The sequence below is a fragment of the Dermacentor silvarum genome, chromosome 11 (assembly GCF_013339745.2).
Source record: "Dermacentor silvarum isolate Dsil-2018 chromosome 11, BIME_Dsil_1.4, whole genome shotgun sequence".
NCBI classification, from domain to species: Eukaryota; Metazoa; Arthropoda; class Arachnida; order Ixodida; family Ixodidae; genus Dermacentor; species Dermacentor silvarum.
Genome location: NC_051164.1, coordinates 48,057,726 through 48,083,411, shown reverse-complemented (window position 1 = coordinate 48,083,411; position 25,686 = coordinate 48,057,726). Strand labels below are relative to the sequence as shown.

Genomic DNA, 25,686 nt, shown 5'->3' with positions numbered 1-25,686 from the left:
GAATCATCGGTGCTACTCCGCACGATATGTCAATTCTCATGGAAATGCTGGTCCTCTCTGTTACTGGAAACTGGAGATATGCGAGCATCTATCACTTGTCGAAGTATCGTACTTTTATTCAAGCGCGTCATCGTGATGAGCAGTGCAGCAGTGTTTTAACCACCGCGCTTTTAATGTAAACTTTCATCGTGTTGTTACCAAGGTGCGAAGAAACTCCGCTGTACCGGCTCTGGCTATGTTTCGCGTTTACGAAGCCAAACCATACTCGCTGATAACTGCGTGAGCGGATATACCCCTATACTCGCGGACAACTTTCCCTGGCAATGAACGGAAAGCTACGGAGGCAAAGCGCGCACAAGCTAGAGCGCTTCTGAAAGTAGTCCCACATTTTCATCCGCGTTAGTTTAAGCTTGGAACGGAGAAACATACACGCCTTATTAACAACAGCAAAATAAAACAAAAGCACACCATGGACATATTTTACGGCTTTTCCCCTCCGCATCTGGGCTTCCCTGCTGGAAGCTGCGTCGATTCAACGTCTGTTTAGAGAAACGAAAATCGCAGCCAAACACTGCCGGACTACTTCGCGCAGTAATACATGTACCGAAGCTCCGCCCCCGTAGCTTTCCCGAACTTTCCCAAACTTTCGTGCACCCTGCGGGATTCCACAGAACTGATTTGCCATATTAAGTGACCCTGCGCTTTCGAGTTGTCGATTAATTCTCCCTCGCGATGCGATCTGCTAGCCTCCTGGTTAGCTCAGATAGCAGGGCGACCACCCCGGAAAGGCATCGGTTCCGAGTTCGAATCCTGGCCCAGGACCAACCTCCTCGGCCAGTACCAAGGAGGATTAAAAAAAGAAAATTAAAAACTACTGGAGTGGAGATTATGCCCTGAAGGTGAAGCCGGCCACCGCCATCTTATCAGGGGAATCGATTAACGTTGGCATTTGGCCGAGAGCAGCAAGTGTATTCTTCTCACTTCCAATGACTATCAGAAGGTCAATTTCGCCGCACAGGTGCTTCTCGATGTGCCTGTCTGTCTGTGTCGCTAGTTTTAAGTGGAAACTTGAAGCTCTTGGCAACTTGTATGGGAGACTAGGGTGTCACTACTCAGCCTATGACAATAGTTTAGCCCGAGCCAACATTCTATTATTTTCCAATTAGCCAAAAATGTATACTAACAGATCAAGAGCAGCTGAACTGCGACTGTTCTCCGTGTAGCGACTGTTCTCCGTGCGCTTCAATCCTTGAAGCTGGCAGCACGCTTTCAAGGCTGAAGTAGGGGCAAGCGCTGGCTTCACCTCTGCTGGTAAGAATCTGCACGGGCTGGCACTTCAGGATTTCTTTTGTAGCGAGAGCTACATTGGCCGTATTCTCGTCGTTGCGCTGTGGGCGATGGCCACACCGCGAGCTGAGCCGTTGCCTAGCAGCCGCCGCAGCTGGCAGCGCCGCTCGCCGTGCCATCTGGCATGACGTCAGAGGAGGAGCCGGTGAAACCGCGTTGCAACAACAGAGGAGGAGCCGGCGTTGCATCGTCTATATAGAAGGGGCGGCTCGGTGAGATTCGTCGGCAGATATGCAAAGTGAGTCGGAGAGACTGAACGAAGCCAGGCTTCGTCGTCGGAACGAAACCAAGAGGAGGCAGCGAGCCGAGGAGACGGAGGAAGAACGAGCCGCACGCCTCGAGAAGCGTCGTAAGTACGAAGCGGCCAGGCGAGTGGATTCAGATGAGGATGGTTCGTCGTCAAGTTCGGCATCTCGTGCCAGGGCCGCGGATCAAAGACGTAATGAAACCAGGAGGAGGCAACGAGCTGCAGGGACAGAAGAAGAACGTGCTCAGCGTATCGAACAGAGACGGCAGAGTGATGCAAATTCGGAGAGCAGCGCGCCTAGCCGCCGATACAACGCAGTTGGAGGACGTAATAGCTCGCCGTGTGACGGACCATGTGATTCGGCTGGCTAAAAGTTCAAGTGCGACGCGCATCTTCCAAACGGACTTTACAGACAATCCGTTTAGATTTGCGTGCGACGTTTGCGAAAGACTTCGCTATATGCGAGATTTGAGTCCCGTGAGTAGCGCAATGCGTGAAACACTTGGTTTAGCCGTACCTGAGTGGGGTGAGGAAGGAGGACCCATGGCGAGTGTTTGTGCTACGTGTAGGAACTTTCTACAGAATGACGTAATATTTCAGCGGAAATCCGCTAGGTGGAGATAAGTAATTAAAAGGGAAACTGAGACATCCACCCAAATGTAGCAACTTGCTAAAATGGAAACCCAACCGGGTTCCTAACCGAGTCCCGGACCAGGACGAATTTTCCTTCAACTGCGAGGCTTTCTTTCGAGGAACCCGGTTGGGTTTCCATTGTAGCAAATTGCTACATTTGGGTGGATGTCTCAGTTTCCTTTTAATTTAACTTTCTACAGAAGCAGAAGATCCCGCTTTACAGCGTGAGTAACGGGTATCATTACCCGCCGATGCCACCAGGTCTACCGGTGTTGAACGACGTAGCGGAACGTTTGATTTCGCCACTCATCCCCTTCGTTCAGATCCGACCCCTCATGAACTGGAGAAGCGGACAGTTTGGCATCAAGGGACCCGTGGTGAACGTGCCGGTCGACACCGACGAGACGCTGAAACAGTTCTACGATAAACAGCTAAACGATAAAGATGTAACCGTACAGAGAACCAAGCTAAACAATAAGATTAACCGTACCTCTCGCTACGCACACCCAGGCGTTAAGCCACAGTTAAGCCGACTGTTAAGCCACAGCCTGAGTTAAGCCACAGCGAAATTTTTTATAACCCCTTGGTCAGGACGAATTTTTTTCCCTCAATTCCGAAGCTTTCATTCTGGAGAAATCCGTATGGGCATCCTTTTTGGCGTCGTGCAACCATCGGCTGGATGCCTTTTTTTTTTTTTTTTGCTTTCACAAATATTATGTAGTCGTGCCACCTCGGTCGGACGCTGAACAGACACCAAATGAGGTCTCCTTTCACTTAAGGACGCGCGTGCGACGTACTTGGCAACATAAGCGACCACACGTAAACATCTCGGAGCCTCGCGTTTATCGCGTAGATATCGCAGGAAGTCGTCGAATGTGTCGCAATATGTACAACACACAGCGTGATGGAACAACATACTTGCATCCTTGACGGCGTCGCGGGACAAAATGACGGGGACGTGATAGGACGGCGCACCATGACTGCACAGGCCGCGTCCATGCGAATATCTATTGGGTCGAACTCAGAGATCGCGCGAAGTAGACCGGACTCAGAGATCGTACTCAGAGGCCGATCTCTGAGATTGGATCATTCTTGTTTTCTTGTCAGGCTATTGAACATTACTTGTGTCTTCTGCATATTATGCAACCCCACTCTTGCGATTTCTCTGTTAAACTCCTAAAAATTAAGGGGTTTTACTTGCCAAAACCACGATCTGATTATAAGGCTCGCCGTAGTGGGAGCTCCGGAATAATTTGGACCACCTGGGTTTCTTTAACGTGCACCTAAATCTAAGTACACGGGTGTTCTCGCATTTCGCTTCCATCAAAATGCGGCTGCCGTGGCCGGGACTTGGTCCCGCGCGATCTCATGCTTAGCAGTCCAATACCATAGCCACTAAGCAACCACGGCGGGCGGTTAACGTCCTCAATGATTTGTTGCAATTCATCTCCAGTGTTGCAGAACAGGACAATGTCATCTGCAAACCGAAGGTGGCCGAGATATTCGCCGTTTATCCTCACTGATTTCATGCTGCGTCCATATTTTACTTCTTCCTCAATCTTTTCCACGCTATAATTTCGAATATCACTTACTTTCTTCTTCTTGATCAGTTTTGACAGTTCAGCGAATTCTGTCTGATCTCTCGAGTTAGACAATTTCACGCTTTGTCGTTTCTTCATTAGTTCCTGTGTTATACTGGTTGGCAAGTTGATGGAAAGGATGATCCTCACGCGCCTCGAGTGGTTTCTTGAACATCACAATGTTCATCCAGACGCGACGACAGGTTTTCGACGTGGTCGTTCGTCGGTTGACAACGTCATTGATCTCGTGTCGTCGATTCAACAACAAAAATCATCGAAACGCATCTCGGTAGCGCTATTTTTAGACGTGAGGGGTGCTTATGATAATGTCTCCCATGAAGCAATTCTTGACGCGCTCGTGGCAGCTGAAATCGGAGGCTGCACTTTTCGGTGGATTCGTAGCTACCTGATCCAAAGGAGCTTCTTTGTAGTCACTGAAGATGGTCAAACTACCGACCACTATACCAACCGTGGGGTTCCACAAGGTGGCGTTTTGAGCCCAGTTTCGTTCAACCTGGCTCTGATTGGGCTGGCGGAATCCTTGCAACAGCCTGTCAGTCTATCAATTTACGCAGATGACATCTGCATCTGGGCTTCCGGAGTAACTCGCCCGCAAGTTCGCGCAAGGTTACAAAAGGCTGCAACGATGACGTCTACTTATCTTCAGAGACAAGGTCTCGGCGTTTCAACAGAAAAGTGCGCATTAGTCGCCTTCACGCAAAAATCCATGGCCGAATATCCTGTGTCTATTAATGGCCAGCATATTTTATACAAAAAGAACCATCGGTTTTTTTAGGGATCACTGTTGACCGCGACCTCTCCTGGAGCCCCCATGTATGCTACGTAAGGAAAAGACTCCTCTCGATCAGTCACCTCTTCAAAGCCATTGCCGGAAAAGCATGGGGACCGTCGGTGAGTTCTATGCTGCAACTATACAAAGCGCTCTTTATGGGTTTCTTGAGTTACAGCACCCCGGTGTTGTCAAGCGCCCGGAGGACTAACCTCAGAGTGCTTGAGAGCATGCAAGCTGAAGCACTTAGAACTTGTCTTGGCCTACCGCGATGCGCTTCAACAGCTGCAACAATTGCCATCGCCAGGGAACATCCCATCAGAATGTATGTCGCCACAGACACCCTTCGAAATCATCTTCGACACCTTTCCCGACTACAGTCTCAACGCCTTGCTTCTCTCTCGGAAAGTAGACCAGATACAACTTTTTCAGGCATTGTAACCTCCTATCGATCTTCTCTTCCATCAGACTTCACGCCTGCCGCAAGACCACCTTGTCCTTTGTGGTGTCTCCGGCAGCCACAAGTGCGACTCTCCATTCCAGGAGTTACAAAGAAGTCCGACTTGCCAACTTGTGCCCTGAATCAAAGTGCTCTACATCTGCTCCATGATTCATGCTATGATCGAATTCACATTTATACAGATGGCTCTTCGACTCTGACCAGCTCTACTGGTGCGGTAGTTATTCCGTCGGCATCATTCTGCAAGAAGTTCAAGATCAGCCACCTCACAACATCGACAGGGTCTGAACTTGCCGCCATCCGTAGCGCAGTGCTTTATGTGCACGAACAATCACCAAATGATTGGGCTATATTCTGTGATTCAAAGGCAGCCCTACAGTCACTTTTATCAGCTCTGCGCCGCAGCCCACATGAACAATTGGTAGCAGAGATACGATTACGCTACCATCAAGCGGTGGCCAGAGGCCACGACATTGTATTTCAGTGGCTACCTGGGCACTGCAACATCACTGGCAATGAATGTGCCGACAAAGCTGCCCGTGAAGCACATGACGAATATGAAAGAATCCCAATACCATTGTCAAGAACGGATGCAGCACGGCACCTCAGCAGTGTAGCCCATGCTATAAATCTAAGAAAATGGAATACACCAGGGTTTACCAACCGGCGCCTATATGCCATGGACTCACAGATGCAATTACAACTTTTACCCGGTTTTAAACGACATGAAGAAACTTTACTGTGCCGCCTGCGATTAGGAGTTTCTTTTACAAACTCCTATTCATTCCTATTTGGAATGACGGACAGTGCCAATTGCAGCACATGTGGTGTTAAGGAAGCCACCAGACATATCTTATGTGACTGCCTACGAAGAAGAGAGGATTACCCTTCGGACTGCTTTGGGGCACTTAGACGACAGGCCTTTTACGGAGGAGAAGATCTTGGGTCCGTGGCCTCGTGCGTCTTCTATGTACAGGCGCTGCTGCGTTTTTTGAAGTGCACAAGCCTGTACGACCACCTGTGACGAAACTCAGCGATGAACGCTTGACTGTAAATGGGTGACTGTGAACTTCTCTCTTCCTTCTCTTCTTTCAATCCCTTCTCCCCTTTCCCCAGTGCAGGGTAGCCTACCGGGCTCAGCCTGGTTAACCTCCCTGCCTTTCCCTTATGACTTTTCTCTATCTCTCTCTCTTACCTACTGGTTGCCTTGGTGTCTTACCTCCCACTTCCATTGCTGCTTCTGAGATCAGCCTAGTTACGGTTTCATTCATTGCCTCTGTGTTGTCTTCACCTTCCTGTTCTAAAGCTGTATATTTGTTTGCGAGCACCAGCCTGAATTTGTCTGCTTTTACCCTTACTGCGTCTAGGTTGGCCTGTTCTTTCTTGACTAATTTTATTCTTTCTCTCTTCAAATTGAGAGAAATTATAGACCTCACTAACCTATGGTCGCTGCACTTTACCCTTCCTAACACTTCTACATCCTGCACTGTGCTTGGATCGGCAGAGAGTATGAAATCTATTTCATTCCTTGTTTCTCCATTAGGGCTTTTCCAGGTCCACTTCCTGTTGCTGCGCTTCCTGAAGAAGGTATTCATTATTCGGAGCCTATTTCTTTCCGCGAATTCTACTAACATCTCTCCTCTTGCATTCCTAGAATCGATGCCGTAGTTGCCAATCGCTTGCTCGCCATCCTGCTTTTTTTCCCACTTTTGCATTGAAGTCGCCCATGACTACATTATACTGAGTTTGCACCTTTCTCATTGCTAATTCAACATCTTCATAAAACTGTTCTATTTCTTCATCATCGTGGCTAGAGGTTGGGGCGTAGGCTTGTACTTACTACCTTCATTTTGTACCTCCTATTCAGCTTTATTACGACGACTGCTATCCTCTCACTAATGCTGTAGAATTCATTAATGCTACCCGCTATGTCCTTATGGACTAGAAATCCTACTCCGAATTATCTCTTATCTGGAAGACCTCTGTAGCAGAAGCCAACCGGCCAACTGATCTTTGGTTAACTTCCAACCCCGACAAGATATCCGATTTTAGGCATAGAAACGCATTTGCGAACGTTAGCGCTGCCACGATTACTCCTTTCCACATCCCACGCACCACCTTATACTTATTTTGGCCCCACAGTGCTCCGTTTTTCATTATTGCTGCATTGCGCATGCGCGAAGGTGAGCGCCATCCGGTGGTGCTTCAAGGAACACAGCGGCCCCCGCGGCGTGCACCTCCCGTTGATCGGCTGTGACCGCGTGACTTTTTAAAGCGAAGCTTTATACGTCTAGGCGAAATTGTATATGGCTAGGCGAAATCACCTGTGCACAGAAAACTATCATCATCAGCATTGGCTCGAGCGTCGTCGTCTTCTTCCACAGCTAGCTGCGTTGCCGCTCATCATTCCAGCGTAGAAATTAACTTCTCTTCTGTTGTCGTAATGAGGAGGCCGCGTTTACGGGGGTATGAGCCATTGCCTAAAGGGGTATGAGCCATTCGTTGTCTTACGTAACGGACAAGTTTTAATTTCGAAGCAAGTTAATTTCGAAGAATCGCAAGCGGCAACGGGCGGGCGAATGCTGCTAACCACTCCGCCGAGCAAACTCGAGACATCGAACGCAAGCGACAACGGTGGACTGCGGGCATACCATCAGTGACGTCATTCTCCCCGTCGCAGCAGAACGTGTGTGTAACCTCGTAATTGAGACATACTTTAATGAATCCTCGGGATTAACCCAGTGATAAAAACCGGGGCCGAACGTTTCAGCTTCGCTGGTTAACCATCTTCACGGAGTTGAAGGGCCGAGGAATTTTTTTTTTAACAAATACAAGCGGAACGTTTATATATTAGGATAAACAGTTGGCAAACTGGCAAAGAACAACGGGTAAACGTGAGCACGCTGTCACGCTGTGGTCAGCTGGGAAGTCACGTCGTCGAAGAGGCGCTGACGTATGGCACAGGTGGTGAAGAGAGATTTCAGCTAGGCCAGATGGACCGCAGAGTATAAAGAGAGCGTTGCAAGTCGCACATTTCAAGGAAACCTACTTATTGCCAGATATGTGTAAATTTACGTCACCGAAGAGTGGGCGCCCAACGAATGCAGTATAATTACTGTCGAACCAGTGTGTCGGAACGGAACGAAACGAAAAACAAAACAAAACTATATTTTTGACCGGAACGAAAACGCAAGCGAAACGTCATTTATTATTTTGTTTCAGAGTGAAACAGTGCTGTTTTTGATCGGTTTTCGGTTTAAGGACGAAGTCACCCATCCGCAACAGCCGGCGTCAGGCAAAGTCAGAATTAGCGCGTATCTAAGGGGTCCGATCAGCGTATATATATGGCAGGCACAGTGCGAGCGATAGCCGGTCGAGCGTTCCACTAATCTAAGCCCGCCGCTCGGTGCACTAGCAGATCGGCATCGTAGCAAAACCCAGGGCTTGCGCGATAAGAGCTTATCGTTTCGTTTTCGCAATTCGGTAACAACGCTTTGTTGCCGAATTTTTATCCTTTGTTCATTTAAGTTCGTTTTATCGGAACAGCGGTCTCGAATTACAGCGAGTACACTCGACGACGAGCTGCTTCTGAGATCATGCTCAGTGCCCTGACTCAAGGTACTCAGAATTCTGAATTCACTTAATGAGAAAAAATAATACTATGTTTTTATCGTTACAATGCTTCGAAAACGTTTGCATGCGAACCAAAACCACTATGAACCGTTACGGATTTTTTTTTTTTTTCGTTCCGGAGCAGAACCGAAACGGAACTTCTTTCAGTGTAACGAAAATAAAACGAGGACGAAAACCATTTCGTTCCAACACCCTGAGTCGAACGCACCTACAATGAACGCATCTGCAGCGAAAAGACCTGTATGAAAATTAAGGACCGATGATGTCCTGCCTCATTTCCTACCTTTGAGACGTACTGTGAGCGGCTCTACAACACAGAATTTGTCTGTACAACGAACGTCTCGAAAATATATATATATTTTTAATTTAGGACGAAAAGGACTTAGTTCTCTTTCAAATATTCTCCAACGGAGTCAATATATATGCCTGTCCAACCTTTTCTCCCACTGCTCGAAGCAACTCTGAGGCTCCTCAAGCTTCATGCTGTTGAGTCACGCCTGCGAAGTCGTCTTCACCTCGAGCACAGTGGGAAATGTAATTTCTTTATTGAATTCATTTCTTTAAAAATGAAGCATAAGAATAGCACGGGGCACTGTACGATTATACATATGATGCGTGGGGTACGCCGTCCAATCCCTTTCGAGTCACTTTCGAAATTATTTTTCGAATATTGGCCCAAACTCAAACAAGCGCCCCGAATAAGCCACACTTCGATCCATACCAACTCGCCGATTTTTTCGCTTTTGATCATTTTGCTCTTTTGTCATCTGTGAGAATGCGGGAAACAAACACTGTGACAACGAGTGCCATGCCTGTTTCTGCAATCAATATCTAAAAATCCACTCACAAGAGCTTCCACTCACGCCAGCAGCTTCTCAAATATTGCCAGTTGTGTCGCAACCACCCTCGTAAATTGTTTTTTATCGAACTGTTTTAACAATTTCATAGGTGTGACTGCTTGAAGGTCAGCCGAAATGAGAATGTTCTTTAACGCACATTTATCGTCTTGGAAACCACTCAAGAACTCGTGTACGGCTCAGTGGCTCTTCCATGAACGTAGTTTGGAGTATTTGAATTGCTTCTTTTTTTTCTGTTGCTTTTTGGTCGTTTTTATTTTGTCGATGAAATGCCCGGCCGCTTTAGTCACGTTGGCAAGTATCACTGGGAACTGGTGCCTGACTGTGCTCGGTATCACCAGCGATCGCCGTAGTTACCGCGTGCAAATACCAAAGTTGTCAATGTTCGTAACGATGGATAAGGAGACGACCAGCGTGGTCGTACAGCGCGTCTTCCCCTCCTGTAGTGTGGGAGCAGTCTCCCGCGCTTATCCCAGAAAGTACAGGGTACATCCGTGTGAAAGGACACATCAAATCGGTATACTCAACCAACGACTACGAGCAAAGTGCAACCTCAGAATTCGCTCGTATCGTCTCTTCCTCTGTCGTTCGTCCGGGTAGCGCTGCCCACCCCTAAGAACATGTTCAGTTACCAACTCGCCCAGCTTGCTGTGTTAACTCAGAATTCACTCGTTAGGCCTTGCTAAGTGCTACGTTTGTAGAAACACATTTCAGTGCGGAAATAATTAGACACAGTTTGCTGCAATGAATGGGGTCAGGCGTTCCCTTTTATAACTGTTCCAACTGCACCTGCTAATGGCTGCTGCCAAAAAGAAGGGGGGGGGGGGGGAGTGGGAGGGATATAAATTTACGCAACCCACTCACGATATCGGCGAAGACGTCAATGACCGCTCATCCGCTCCACTGGCCTCGTAAGTCATAGCCGCCGGGGTAGCACAAGAATGCCTCCTGGCACCCTGCGGGTCCTTATCTTGCGCAAACACGCACAACGCGAGAAACAGCCTGAGATAACGCGATCGCGTGGCTCGCGCCAACCTTGACAGCGATGCGCTGGCTTTGTGCGTGGGCCGACATATCGCGCAAGTCATGCCACGCTGTCTGATCGGGGCCGAGGGCACCTGATAAGAAACTAGAGGAGGGAGGGGGAGAAAAATCTTGTCGGCTGCAACTAAGATATAGAGCAAGACGCTCTGGCAGCTGTGCTTGTAGCACTTGTAGTACGGCGACGTCTGCTCGGGGCGCACCTTGGGATCTACAATCTACCAGACGCTCCTGAACGAGCTCCATGGACGTCTGTGCACATGTGACGTCATCACGGAGCGCCTTATCGCAGCGGCCGATATGTTGTTCGTTTCCATTTGCACGGCAGGAAATCTACGCCGCCCAAGAACTGTTCCTTGGGTGGCACACACACTTGCACACGCACAAACACCCACACACAAGCACAGTCAGAAACACAACACACACACACACACGAAGATACCGCGCACATACATAAGCACACACACAAACACGCACACATACCATTCGCACAAACACACACAATCACAACCAGGGGCGTAGCCAGGGGGGGGGGGGGGTTGGGGAGGTTCAAACCCCCCCCGCCCCCGAAATTTTTTCCGCATCCCCCCCCCCTCGCCCCACTTACCCACCCTTTGTTCACGCCGCTTCGCGCTGACATAATTCAAGGAACCGGTGCTACTATATCACAATTTCATTCCTGGGCGCTTCCGTTTGGGTTGGTAATTTACAGCGAATCATTTCTGCATATGGAAACAAACTGTCACCGTGTTTGTCAAGGCTTTGACGCTCTCTGAGGTTTTGGGCGAGAATGTGGCGGCCGCATTCTGAAGCAACAAATGCGACAGCCGCATTTTAGATGAAGGCGAAAATGCTCGAGGCCCGTTTACTTAAATTTAGGTGCACGTTAAAGACCCCAGGTGGTCGAAATTTCCGTATACATTTCCGCCGCTTCCCTTCAGGTGCCGGTTAGGCCGCGCTCGCGCAGGATCTTAGGCTACGTTCACACTTGGTCTCGGAGCTGTCGGAAGCGGCAAAATCTTGCAAAAATCCACCCGCCTTGGCGGCAAAACAGGCAGAAAAACAAGCGGCGAGCCAAATCGGTCTCGGACCGATTTTTTCGCTGTGGCGAAGCGGAAACGCGGCGGAAAGTCGTTCTGGTCGACCGGAAGCTACACTAGCATGTAAACAACCGGTCGTAAAATTGAACATGGCACCAAAAGTGTAGGCTGCAATACTGATCGACGCGATCAAGAATCACCCCTTGCTCTACGACAAGAGTGGTACTAAAACGTACTGTCAGCAATACTCGCGATAGTATTCAATGTCGCGCGACCGGAGGTGCGGCAACGAAGCCTTGGCGTGACCCAACTTCTCACGCTTTTGCAAAGCCAGGCGAACCCACCACCACCGTTTCCAAGGTGTCCGCGTCTTCCGTTTATTCATTGTCGATTTCTAGAAAACAAGTAGGTAGAAGTATAAAAGCCATTCTTCTTCCACTTCCATGGCAGACAATAGTTGGGCAGATTCCTCGTTGGCGCTCCATAGTTCGTGCACGTGCACGGTATGTTGCTGAAGTCGCGGGGTGCTTTTCTCGTCGCGACGATAGATTGGGAGCGTAGGTCTCACGTAGGACGCGCAGGCTTTGGCGAACCCCAACTCAAGGGCCAGCCCGGGTTTTAGCTTTGGTGTTCCCGTTGCCGCTTTGGTGTCCTGGAGGCGCCGACAATAATACGAAATGATGAAATGTTATTACAACTTGTAAATAAACGCTATTAAAGAAATATAATCACGCCTAGGCACCAACCTGTGACTCAGCGCTACCGCGCTCGTGTGAGGAGAATCACGGAACGCCAACGAGGAATTTACCGAAGGTCGCAAATGACACGCGAAGTTGCACAAAATGATCACTTTTGATGACGGGTGGGTCAATGAATGAACATACCGCTCGAAATAATGCGATAATGAGCGCCACCACGCCGACAAAAGTACGCAGACTAGATGGATGTGGACGAAAGCGGCAGCGGCGGTAGCAAAACAAATGTGAACAACTTGGACATGCGGCCGCTTTGGCCTTTCCGCCCGCTTGCCGCTTCCCAAGTGTGAACGTAGCCAGTCTGCGCGCGAAACGTCTCTTGTATGCGATTGCGCCCCTACGGAAGGCTGGTTGTTACTGTTGTGTTGTTGAATCCCAAACCAGCAATTGCGCAAGGCTGGTAGTTGCTGTTGTGTTGTGGAATCCCAAACCAGCAATGTACACACGAAGGGGTTGATGCCAGCAGTGAAATTCCACCGACTCGCAACAGAATGAACGAAACAGACAGCCGACAAGCATGGATTACTGCTGTGTGCAATACAGCGTAAGTAAACTCTTGTTGCAGGCGCTGACAGTTCTCGTCGGAGTTCACGCGTCCTGAGAAATTGATTATGTGCACTATGCACTGAACATGCCCGGCCTGAATATGCCCGGCCTGAGCCCGACTCGAAACCGGCCCGAACCCGGCCCGAGACCGAAAAATAATGTTTTTCAGAGTTGAGACGCCCGAGAATAACTCGCTGCACGTTACATGCACACCACCAGAAAGCCCGAGCCCGGCCCGCACCCGCGTCAAAAAACCCGAGCCCGGCCCGGGCCCGGGTCAAAAAGCACACGACGTCCCCGAGCCCGGCCCGAGCCCGGCCCGAGCCCGTGAAAAAAAATCACAGCATATCCACGGGGTGAATGATGATGAGTGGGCGAAGCTCCGGAGGGAATCATCGGATCTCCCGCTTAAGGGGACGCTAGCACAAACGCGTTAGAAACGTGCAGTACTCTCTAGTAAGGGGGAGCGGCCACAGCGTCTTACGCAGCCATTTACACATGCCGGAACGTGCACCGCGTTTGCCGACGCCATCACATGACTGCTGAGAGAGTATACCCCCCCCCCCCCCCCGTATTCATAAACGCTCCTCGACTTGAACTTGACTTGCCACCGCTTTGGGCAGCGCGTTCGAAACGCGTTGAAGGTAAGGCGGAGAGGCCACAGCGTCTTACACCAGCTTCTTACACGGGCCGTAACGCGCTAGCACAAACGCGTTAGAAACGCGCTAGAAACGCGGCCTTTCGTTAATGTTGGGTATTTATTGCCATCGTGGTGCGTGTGTCCATGTCCGCTTCGTGGCGTAGTGGGCTAACGCCGCGCGCTCGGAAGCGAGGGGTCCCTGGTTCGGTTCCGCGCTACGGACACAACTTACGAATTTTTTTCTCATTTTTCTCAGACTGGTTACACACTACTACTACGACGACGGGGACGGAACGGGTGCCGCTATAAGGAGCTTCGCCCCTAAAAAAGTTGTCGCAGTTTCTCCTGAAAGGCGAAGCATCAATTGCGATAGCAAATTTGTAGAGAGCTATACGGAGTAATGATAGTAGCTTTATCGGCTGTATAAACTTGGACATGCAGCAGCACCGGCAACACGCAGAACTGTTGTCGACGCCGTCGGCGTTTTGCCCGCGGTCGCACAAAATGCGTGCGGCGTTGGTGACTGTTGCCGGAGCCTCTGATATAAATAGGTACTTGGTGCCGCAGCTAAACGTCGCCTCCCTTCCCTCCCCCTCCCCCCACGGCCTTTCGCGCGTCGGAAGAAGGCGCGTTTGCTCTACACATATGGTGATTGTAAAGGAGGAAAGAGACGCCTACTTCTGCAGCCCTTAAGAGAGCATGGCGGAGAACGCGCGTTTGTTCTCCGCCGTGGGTTCACTCCCCGTGAAAGCGCGCGTCCCTCGCGCCCTTTCACTCGCACATAGCGCGTTCGGCGGTGCGCGGCGACGATTTCATCCCCATTGACGTCATACGGAACCTCACGGCGACGGCGACGGCGACGCCGACGGCAGAAATCTGCTTTGGAGTGTCCATATAATTGCTATCGCAATAAAAAACTGCTCTGCCCGGCCCGGGCTTTCGGGTAAGCCCGAGCCCGTGCAGTGCTCTAATAACTAGTACACCAATCAGTCGAGATTCTGTGAGGTACAAGGCTGCTTCCTGTTTGCACCGGCGTAAGTGAAGCAGAAATGAGTTGCACGCACTACTTAAAGTGCGTACACATGCCATATCTATGCTGTGCGGTGAAATATTCTGTACAATTCTGAATCTGTTGACGTAAAGGCAAATGACGGCTGCACACTCGCACACAGCGGAAGACACAGCGGCCCATGCACTTGCCGCAGGAAATGCAACCCTCTCGTATGAGGGAGCAGGGTGACGAAAGCTTCGAAAAAAAAAAAAGCCTTCCCCGTTTGTGCGCGTACTTAAGTTTTCTAGCGCAAAGACGCAGCGAACAAGCTATTGCTATGGGAGTAGGTATAGCCTGGTCACGCATGCATTTTCAGGCGTATAGCTGTCCTTGACTTGTGAAACGCACTTCCCCCGACGAGGACGACGCCATCTACGCTTAACGGAAATTAACATATAATGATGTCTTCTCCGTTCGGGCGGGTCGTCTCAAATATGCGTTTTCGAAGACTGGTCCATTCAGTGGCCGTTGCTCCAAACGCCCACTGTACCTGTCGTGCTTACTGTATTTTACTGAGCTTGCTTTACTTTTTACTTAATTTCTTCACAAGCACACGCGAGGGGGGGGGGGGGGGGGGGAGGGGGCCTCCGTCCCATGTCTTTGATATACATGTATAGAGTCTGCATAAACTACCGATATATATTAACGATCACGTCACGTAGAGAAAAGCAGACGCATGCCCCCCCCCCCCCCCCCCCCGAAAAAAATTTCTGGCTACGCCCCTGATCACAACACAAACACTCGTGCACATACATGCACAAACAGACCCACACACAGAAACACAACACACACACACGCACACTGTGGTCGTGCTGTCGGAAGCCGAGTCCATTCAGCACTCGACGCGACAAGAGGGGAGGGCGTGTCCGCCTGCGTTTCCGCTTGAAGCGCATATTTGGAAGGGCCAATTTGGCGGCTTTCGGCGACGCGGCCATTGTACGGCCTTCATTCAAAGCAGCGCACTGAGCGGCGGCTCTTCATTACGTTGTTTGTGATACCACGTGACCGCCAACTCCACTTTTGGTGGTGACGTGATGAGTCCTTTCTCACGTCCGAAGCCGCGCTGCGCTTGACGGGCATGAATTATTTGTGGCACTTTCGAGGAATTGAGGATCCGTACCGCAATCATGGAGCCGACAGCTACCGAAAAAAATAAATAGAAATTGAAAGAAACAGAAAAGTGGGATACAAAATTTTTATGGCATGCAAGAAAAGCTGATTGTTCTGGTTCATAGTTACTGAAGCGTAAATAAACGTAATGACATACACTGGTCACCGAAAGGGGTGCTTATATCCAACAAGCGCTGCGCAGGAGAGTACGGTATTCAGGAAAGTAATAAGATTTATGAGCACTTCTGTATACGATTCTGCACGTGCACCGGTGCGTACCAACCGATGTGTCACCAAGCGCGTTACAACGGACGCCGGCGACTCCGCGCAAATCTACAAAAGTCGAACTCCACGAGGGCTGTCATTATAACACTGCGCATGTACTTCCACTCTCGAGCTAAGGTGATTGTCGGTGCCCCTACACCTCCAAGATAAGTGATCTAAACAAGACATCTATCATAATGCGCACTTCGAGTATCAGCGCAGTGATTCGTGTTTGCTAAAGTTGCAATTGTTTTTGAACAGTGAGATCCCGATATTTTCCTTGCGCTTCAAAGAGCAGCGGTCCTGAACTCTGGCTCTTTGCAAACGCCTTGTGATCGCGTGTCTTAACGCCTCGCACTCATGTATGACGTAAACTTATTGAAAATATCTTGACGACTTGCTTTACATCTTGCATCTCGCTTTACAGAAATTACAGGTACCTAGTCACCCAAAGTACGGCGATTTCTCGATCATCGTGATATGGGATCGCGAAGTCACAAGAATAACAGCTAATAAAGTGCCAGTAGATTTGGAGGCTGCTGTGGCGGCTGCGGTTAAGGTCCTCAACCATTTCTTGTAATTCGTCTCCATTGTTGCTGAATAGGACAATGTCGTCTGCAAACAGAAGGTTACTGAGATATTCGCCGTTAATCGATGCGCTGGGGTCCCCCCCCCCCCCCTTCTTTTTTTTTTTTTTTTTTTTTTTTTTTTTTGCGCTGCGTGCGCGCTACAAAACGTGGGGAGCTTTGACGCGAGCAGGTCTATGGCTAATTCAATCTCCCGCAAGTGAGGCAAAAATTTGCAGAAGATGCAATTGCACGTACAATAAGAGGTAAAAGAAATAGAAACAGAAGTACTCGTAAATAGAAAACAAAATGTTAAGCGATGCTTAGGCGATGGTTTAACACCAGGAAGCAGACCCGCGGCTACAAACGCAAAAAGTACGGGAATATTGGCTATTAAAGTCTGCAGAAATCGCAAAAAGAAAAAAAAAAATGTGGAACGCTTCACGATTTTGCGTGTCATCCTTGCGCAGGGGCCATGCTAATCTTCTCTGTATCGTTCCAATTTTAGTATATGTACTTTGGAAGTACAACTACCATACCTGTCTTCCTGTATTTATAGCCATCATTTTGAACCCCCCTACAGTCTGGTGGCGGAAGCCAAGTGAGAGAAAATTTTTTAAACGTCTATTACCAGAGAAGTTTACTCTTAAGCTCATTACGTACTGGATCTAAATTCACACTAGCCTTTTTACGTAAACAAGGAAATAAAGTTAGGATTAGCTTATAAATCGCTTTTACGTTACCACAAATCACCGCTCCAATGCCTTCAACAGCCAGGTGTGGTGCCGCCACCTAGCGGACATCCCAAAAAATGGAATTGACTGGCGCTTGGCCTCCGTGACTGGTATGCGTGGTGCAATTTTAGAGGCTAGGACTCGGACCCGCGCCATTTGAAATTTCATATGTACGGCGTCGTCGTGTTCGTGTGGTCTGTTGCGCACCGTTTTCTCTTTTTTTCTCTCTTTATTTTTTTTTTCTCTCCTTTTCAAGCAGGCAATCGCCCCTTTTAGGAGACAACAGCACAACAGCTAGTTCGCTTCTTTTTCCCTTTGTAGTGTTTGTATGTGTTTACATTAGTTATAATAATAGTGAAGCGGCTATGAAGTGACGGCAGGAGAAGGAAGGCGACTACGCGGCAAATGCGGTCAATGTCGACCCCTCCTCTTGAGGAACGAATGACGGTTACCACCGAGTGTTGCACAAAAGTATGCTTCTCCAAAGTTTCCAGCAAGATGTAAGAACGGCGGTCGTTCCACTTTTCGTTTTACGCGGGTCACGGAGTAAACATTCGTAGGCAGAACGCCAAACTTGTTGACTCTATATATATATATATATATATATATATATATTTTTTTTTTTTTTCTGTGCACGCCATGGTGCACGCTACGGTGGGGAGCTCTCACGGGAACAGGTGTATAGCTAATAAAATCTCCCGCAAGTGACGCAAACATTTGCAGAAGATGCAATTGCACGTACGATAACAGGTAAAAGAAATGGAAACAGAAGTGACCTTAAAGAGAAAACAAAATGTTAAAATCTGGCTTACACTGTATGTCAGGTTTGACAGCAGGAAGCAGACCCGCGTCTACAAACGCAAAAAAACACCGGAATATTCGTTATTAAAGTCTACATTAGTAGACCTATGTCTACAAACGTAAAAAAGGACGGGGAGATTCGTTATTAAAGTCTGCATTCGCAAAAAAATGTGGAACGCTTCACGATTTTGCGTGTCATCCTTGCGCAGGGGCCATGCTAATCTTCTCTGTATCGTTCCAATTTTAGTATATGTACTTTGGAAGTACAACCACTATGCCTGTCTTCCTGTATTTATAGCCATCATTTTGAACCCCCCTACAGTCTGGTGGCGGAAGCCAAGTGAGAAAAAATTTTTTAAACGTCTATTAACAGATAAGTTTACTCTTAAGCTCATTACGTACTGGATGTAAATTCACACTAGCCTTTTTACGTAAACAAGGAAATAAAGTTCGGATTAGCTTATAAATCGCTTTTACGTTACCACAAATCACCGCTCCAATGCCTTCAACAGCCAAGTTTGGTGCCGCCACCTAGCGGACATCCCAATAAATGAAATTGACTGGCGCTTGGCCTCCGTGACTGGTATGCGTGGTGCAATTTTAGAGGCTAGGACTCGGACCCGCGCCGTTTGAAATTTCATATGTACGGCGTCGTCGTGTTCGTGTGGTCTGTTGCGCACCGTTTTCTTTTCTTTTTTCTCTATTTTTTTTTCTCTCCCTTTCAAGCAGGCAATCGCCCCTTTTAGGAGACAACAGCACAACAGCTAGTTCGCTTCTTTTTCCCTTTGTAGTGTTTGTATGTGTTTACATTAGTTATAATAATAGTGAAGCGGCTATGAAGTGACGGCAGGAGAAGGAAGGCGACTACGCGGCAAATGCGGTCAATGTCGACCCCTCCTCTTGAGGAACGAATGACGGTTACCACCGAGTGTTGCACAAAAGTATGCTTCTCCAAAGTTTCCAGCAAGATGTAAGAATGGCGGTCGTTCCACTTTTCGTTTTACGCGGGTCACGGAGTAAACATTCGTAGGCAGAACGCCAAACTTGCTGACTCTATATTTTTTTTTTTTTTCGTGCACGCCATGGTGCACGCTACGGTGGGGAGCTCTCACGGGAACAGGTGTATAGCTAATAAAATCTTCCGCAAGTGAGGCAAACATTTGCAGAAGATGCAATTACACGTACGATAACAGGTAAAAGAAATGGAAACAGAAGTACCCTTAAAGAGAAAACAAAATGTTGAAAGGTGGCTTACACTGTATGTCAGGTTTGACAGCAGGAAGCAGACCAATGTCTACAAACGCAAAAAGCACCGGAATATTCGTTATTAAAATCTACATTAGTAGACCCATGTCTACAAACGTAAAAAAGGACGGGGAGATTCGTTATTAAAGTCTGCATTCGCAAAAAAATGTGGAACGCTTCACGATTTTGCGTGTCATCCTTGCGCAGGGGCCATGCTAATCTTCTCTGTATCGTTCCAATTTTAGTATATGTACTTTGGAAGTACAACCACTATGCCTGTCTTCCTGTATATATAGCCAACATTTTGAACCCCCCAACAGGCTGGTGGCGCAAGCCAAGTGAGAGGAAACTTTTTAAACGTCTGTTCACAGATAAGTTGACTCGTTAGCTCATTACGTGCGGGATGTGAATTAACACCAGCCTTTTTACGTAAACGAGGAAATAAAGTTAGGATTAGTTTATACATCGCTTTTACGTTACCACAAATCACCGCTCCAATGCATTCAACGGTTAGATTTGGTGGCGCCACCTAGCGGACATCCCAAAAAATGAAATTGACCGGCGTATGGCCTCCGTGACTGGTACGCGAGGTGCAATTTTAGAAGCTAGGACTAGGATCCGCGCCGTTTGAAATTTCATACGAAAAGCGTCGTCGTGCTCGTGTGGCCCGTTGCACACCGTTTTCTCGAACACAATGAACAGGCTATTCAGCAGCATTTAGTTTCGTCCTTTGAATAACCGTATAGTTGGATGGATGGATGGATGGATGAAGCTAAACCCTTTAAATCGGGCGGTGGCACACGCCGCCTAGCCTTAACTATTGACATATTTTGTACTTTGTGGAGAGTGAAATTTCACCCCTGCCTTGATTTTAGCCACCAAACAGATAACCTCCGTTTGGTTATTTCTACCCGCTCAACATATAGTTCGCCTCCACTGTCCCTAAAGCCTAATGCTTTGAAAAAATCGGCCCCGTTGTTTTGCACTGCAGGGTTAAACCCTTTACAGAAAGTAAAGTTGCAGGTGGTGTTTCGTGTAACATTGCTACCATGCAAATCGACCCACCGACCTTTTGAGATAATTGTCTAGTGACCTGCATTCGTCTCGGTTTTCATCTAATTCAAATTTAAGGCGCAGAAAATGAACAACAATAAGAATCGCACATTTGCACAAACACACACGCACATACATAAGCACACATAAACACGCCACACACACGAACACACCACGCACATACAAACACTATGCACACACACGGACACGCGCACGCAACACACAAACAATAACGCAAGCACACGTAGAGACAGAACACACACAAATACAAACACACTGATAGGCACACACTCGGAAGGGCCAATTTTGCGGCTTTCGGCGACACGGTCTTTATTGTACGACCCTCAATCACCGCAGCCGACTGACTGGCGGGCTCTCCATTAGGTTGTTTGCGGTACCACGTGACCGCCAACTCCACTTTCAGTGGTGACGTAACGAGTCCTTTATTTTCACGCCCGAAGGCGCGCTGCGCTTGACGGGCGTTAATTATTTGTGGCATTTTCGAGGAATCGAGGCTCCGTACCGCTATTACGGAGTCGACAGCTACCCAAAAGAAAGTAAAGGAAGAAAAGAAAAGCGGCACACGAAATGTTTCTGTGGCATGCAAGAAAAGCGGAGTGTTCTGGTTAATCGTTACTGAAGCGTAAATAAACGTAATTGCATATGCAGCTCGCAAAAAGGAGTGCCTATATATATCCAACGGACGCTGCATCGGAGAGTACGGTATATAAGTCGGAGAGTAATTAAATAAATCAGCAGGTCGAGTTGCACGATTCCACATGCAATACGCCGCTGACAACCCATATGTATCAAACGTGGTATGTACAACAGATGCCGGCGACTTCGCGCAACTCCAAGTTAGTCAAAGTCCACAAGTACTCTCACCACAACACTGCGCATATACTTCCATGCACTCTTAATTTGTGCTGAGGTCGCCAATGTAAATTGACGAGTGCGAATTCGCTGAAAGTGTGCGAAGCAGCAGTATATGTTAGGATACAGAATCGGAGCATGTCGAGAGAAGTACAGATAAGAAAGGGAAAACAGGACGCGACAGCTCTGTTCAATGTCCTGTACTTTTTTAAGCTTTGCGCGGCAAACAGGTCTCCACAGTCGCGCGTTCCAAAATATTTGAGACCGAACGGCAATCAATAAAGTAAGTTATGAGCGCTATGAAGAGGACGGCAAAGTCAGACCAGCTATAGTATGTGGAACACGAATCTTTCGAACAAGTGTGATCTGGTCCAATAAGAATAGCGCCGAAACAGTCTTTTTCGGACTTCTCATGCATTACCGGAAATAAGAGAGCAATGGACGATACACATATGTTAGAATTCTTCGAAGGCGACACATGAGGCAGCAGCTTCAGAACCGCTAGCAATAACTATGAGCACTGTTTAAATTCTGCAGTTTTACGCGCCAAAACCAGCTGATATGATTACGAGGCACGCCATAGTGGGGGGGACTCCGGACTAATTTTGACAACCTGGGGTTCCTTAACTTGCACCCAGTGTACGTTACACGGGCGTTTTTGCATTTCGCCCCCATCAAAATCTCGCCGCCGTGGTCGCGGGATTCGATCCCGCGACATCGGTCACGGCACCGCAACGCCGAAGCCACTATGCCAACACCACGGGTTACGAGCAGGGGGGGGACTCCGGACTAATTTTGACAAGACAACCTGGGGTTCCTTAAAGAGAAGAAAAATGTTAAGCGATCTTGCATTGTATGTAAGGTTTGACAGCAGGAATCAGTCCCAGGTCTACACACGCAAAAAGCATCGGAAGATTCGTCATTAAAGTCTACATTAGCAGACCCATGTCTACAAACGTAAAAAAGGACCGGAGAGATTCGTTATTACAGTCTGCATTCGCAAAAAAATGTGGAACGCTTCACGATTTTGCGTGTCATCCTTGCGCAGGGGCCATGCTAATCTTCTCTGTATCGTTCCAATTTTAGTATATGTACTTTGGAAGTACAACTTCCATGCCTGTCTTCCTGTATATATAGCCAACATTTTGAACCCCCCTTCAGTCTGGTGGCGGAAGCCAAGTGAGAGAAAATTTTTAAATATCTATACATATATAAGTTGACTCGTTAGCTCATTACGTGCGGGATGTGAATTCACACCAACCTTTTTACGTAAACAAAGAAATAAGGTTAGGATTGCTTTATACATCGCTTTTACATTACCACAAATCACCGCTCCGATGCCTTCAACGAAGCCGCCTAGCGGCCTCCCCAAAAATGAAATTGACCGGTCCATGGCCTCCGTGACTAGTATGTGATACAATTTTATGTTTTGAAGCTAAACATTTCGACAGAATTACCTGTCTGGTTGGGAAAATTTTATGTTATGTGGTATGTGGTGCCACGCGCTCTAGTTCCTGTCAGATCTCGGTCACGCCTTAGTCGCTCTGCCAACTCGAAGACGCTAGCCTCTAAAATTGCACCTCGCGTACTAGTCACGGAGTCCATGCGCCGGTGAATTTCATTTTTCGGGATGTCCGCTAGGTGGGACCACCTAATCTAGCCGTGAAGGTATTGGAGCGGTGATTTGCGGTAACGTAAAAGCGATGCATAAAGTAATCCTAACTTTATTTCCTTGTATACGTAAAAAGGTTGGTGTGAATTCACATCCCGCACGTAATGAGCTAACGAGTCAACTTATATATGTATAGATATTTAAAAATTTTCTCTCACTTGGCTTCCGCCACCAGACTGTAGGGGGGTTCAAAATGTTGGCTATATATACAGGAAGACAGGTATGGAGGTTGTACTTCCAAAGTACATATACTAAAATTGGAACGATACAGAGAAGATTAGCATGGCCCCTGCGCAAGGATGACACGCAAAATCGTGAAGCGTTCCACATTTTTTTGCGAATTTTGGCCAAAGTGCTGGGGCCCTGGATTGAAGGCTCCATATAAAGTTCTCTCTCTCCCGTACATTTTGCGTTTGTAGCTGTGGGTCTGCTCTGAGCTGGAGCGCGACGTTATGAACGAAGCAGGTGCATTTCTGCTGAGCGCTCGATTAAATTTCGACTAACCAAATGCAAACGGCACAGCGAGAGCGATTTTGAGCGCTCAAAAGCGACCTGTCGAATGTACCTGTCGACCTGTCGAATGAGGATGGTGCGTCTCGTGAAGTGAAGCCGGAAAAAGTCGGCCCAGCACGTGACCATGCACATAAGTCGCAGTAGGTTGCAGTGTTTTACATCGTTGTGTGCTATAGTGCCTAGCATATATACTTAGCTGTGCTATGGTGGTAACCGTGCTCAATGAAAAGACAGGTACGTGTGCACCCCCCCCCCCCCCCCCCCCTCACCCCGGCCCGCGCTCCCCGGAAAAAAATTTACTGGCAACGCCACGGGTACGAGCGACAGCAACGTGCGGCTACCACGTTATTTACACAGTAGCACAGAAACACACGGACGGCGAAAGAAACAGACGGGACACAGTGCTAACTAACAACTGAGTGTTTATTGCACTAGAGCAGATATATATATATATCACCGCACAAAAGGAAGGGAGAACGAAGACACACACGCAAGTCGACCCAACAAGTTCAACTGACACAGGCGGTTAACGCGACAAAAACAACATTCCTTTCTCTGATAAGGATATACTGACGGGCAACTAACACAATTCCTGTTCCTAATATCTGCAGCTTCTACTATTTCTCTGGTGAGCTAGTCAGGGTTTCTGGCCAGCTAATGAGTGAGGTCAAACAGAGGCTTGCATCCGCAGCGAGCGCAATGCACGGTAAGGTGGCCTAGCTGAGGCTAGTTTTTCAACGTTATACGTACCTGTGCTCACGTAATCGCTCATTGATGCGCCTGCCCGTCTGTCACACATACTCTTTGCCACAGTCCAATGGTATATGCAGTGTACCACCCGTTCAACACAAGAAACAAACGGTTTGCGGTGCGTCTTGTTGCACCCACGAGGCTTGCGCGCGCGTGCCAGCGTTCACCCTCGCGCACGAGCTAAACAACTTCAAAGGGGCAGAGAATGCAATATCTACACCGACACGTTTTCCGATCTTTTTCAGATTGTGACCAATCTTGTGCAGGTAGGGCAAGACGATTATTTCCCTTTTTTCTTGTGTCACCTGGTCAGTGGCATTGCGAATATCGTTCTTACTTTTCTTTAGAATGCTTCTGCGCTACTTACATGCACCTTCTCAAAGCTCCTTGAACATGTCATCCACACCCAGATCATTAATTATCTTGAAGATCACAACATCATATTTAAATATCAGCACGGTTTTCGCAAGGGATTTTCTTGCGACACTCAGCTTTCTGGATTTACTAACGACTAATTTACTTTAATAGACGCCGGGATTCAAGTCAAGGCTTTGTTTCTCGATTTTTCTAAGGCATTTGATCGGGTCCCCCACCTTAGATTACTACTCAAGTTATCGCATCTCAACATTAACCCTCAGGTTTTAGCATGGACTAAAGACTTCCTCTCATCTCGCATTCAGTTCACTGCTGTTAATGGTTCTAACTCTTCAATGGCTCAAGTCACATCTGGTGTACCCCAGGGGAGCGTGCTTGGTCCCCTGCTCTTTCTAATATTTATTAATGATTTACCTAACTGTGTATCTTCCCAAATTAGACTGTTCGCTGACGACTGTATTGTGTACTGAGCCATTAAAAGTGAAACTGACCACCAATATTTACAAACTGATCTCGATTCAATTAACACTTGGTGTTCATCGTGGCTAATGATCCTAAACCACTCTAAGACAAAGCTCGTCTCCTTTACAAGAAACTCTTGCCGCATCCCAACCACATACACTATTAGCGACTTAACAGTTGAGACAGCTTCTACTTACAAATATTTAGGTGTTCACCTACAGTCTGACTTAACCTGGAACTATCACATTGATCTGATTCTAGCAGCTGCTAACCGTTCTCTTGGCTTATTAAAACGTAACCTTCGACATGCTCCTGCGCCTGTGCGTAAACTTGCTTATATCACCTTAATCCGACCTAAAATCGAATGCGCTTCAGCCATATGGGACCCGGATCAAGCCTACATCACAGATAACATCGAATCCCTGCAAAACCGTGCTGCTCGTTTCATTTTTTCAAATAACTCGCGTTTCACTAGCGTCACGGCGTTAAAAGCTCGTGCTAGTCTTGTTAACCATCGTCGCAAACTTGCTCGCTTAACTATTTTTCACAAAATTTACCATCATCCGTTGCTTCATGACGATTTCTTTCAATCACCATCGGCCCTCTTTCCCTGCCGTGACCATCCTTTCAAGATCAAACGCATCATTT

At 47.9% G+C, this 25,686-nt stretch overlaps 5 non-coding genes across 5 annotated transcripts; 1 reads left to right on the top strand and 4 right to left on the bottom strand.

The window, feature by feature from the left end:
* Nucleotides 1–16,985: 16,985 nt before the first annotated feature.
* LOC119434220 (U6 spliceosomal RNA) lies at nt 16,986–17,088 on the bottom strand. The gene has a single exon (XR_005188592.1). It is a non-coding gene; the product is annotated as a U6 spliceosomal RNA (small nuclear RNA).
* Nucleotides 17,089–18,259: 1,171 nt separating this feature from the next.
* Nucleotides 18,260–18,362, bottom strand: LOC119434169 (U6 spliceosomal RNA). Its single transcript, XR_005188565.1, has one exon. It is a non-coding gene; the product is annotated as a U6 spliceosomal RNA (small nuclear RNA).
* A 1,140-nt stretch (nt 18,363–19,502) lies between these two features.
* Nucleotides 19,503–19,605, bottom strand: LOC119434223 (U6 spliceosomal RNA). The gene has a single exon (XR_005188595.1). It is a non-coding gene; the product is annotated as a U6 spliceosomal RNA (small nuclear RNA).
* A 2,664-nt stretch (nt 19,606–22,269) lies between these two features.
* LOC119434222 (U6 spliceosomal RNA) lies at nt 22,270–22,372 on the bottom strand. Its single transcript, XR_005188594.1, has one exon. It is a non-coding gene; the product is annotated as a U6 spliceosomal RNA (small nuclear RNA).
* Nucleotides 22,373–23,169: 797 nt separating this feature from the next.
* LOC119434221 (U6 spliceosomal RNA) lies at nt 23,170–23,272 on the top strand. Its single transcript, XR_005188593.1, has one exon. It is a non-coding gene; the product is annotated as a U6 spliceosomal RNA (small nuclear RNA).
* The last annotated feature ends 2,414 nt before the right edge of the window (nt 23,273–25,686 follow it).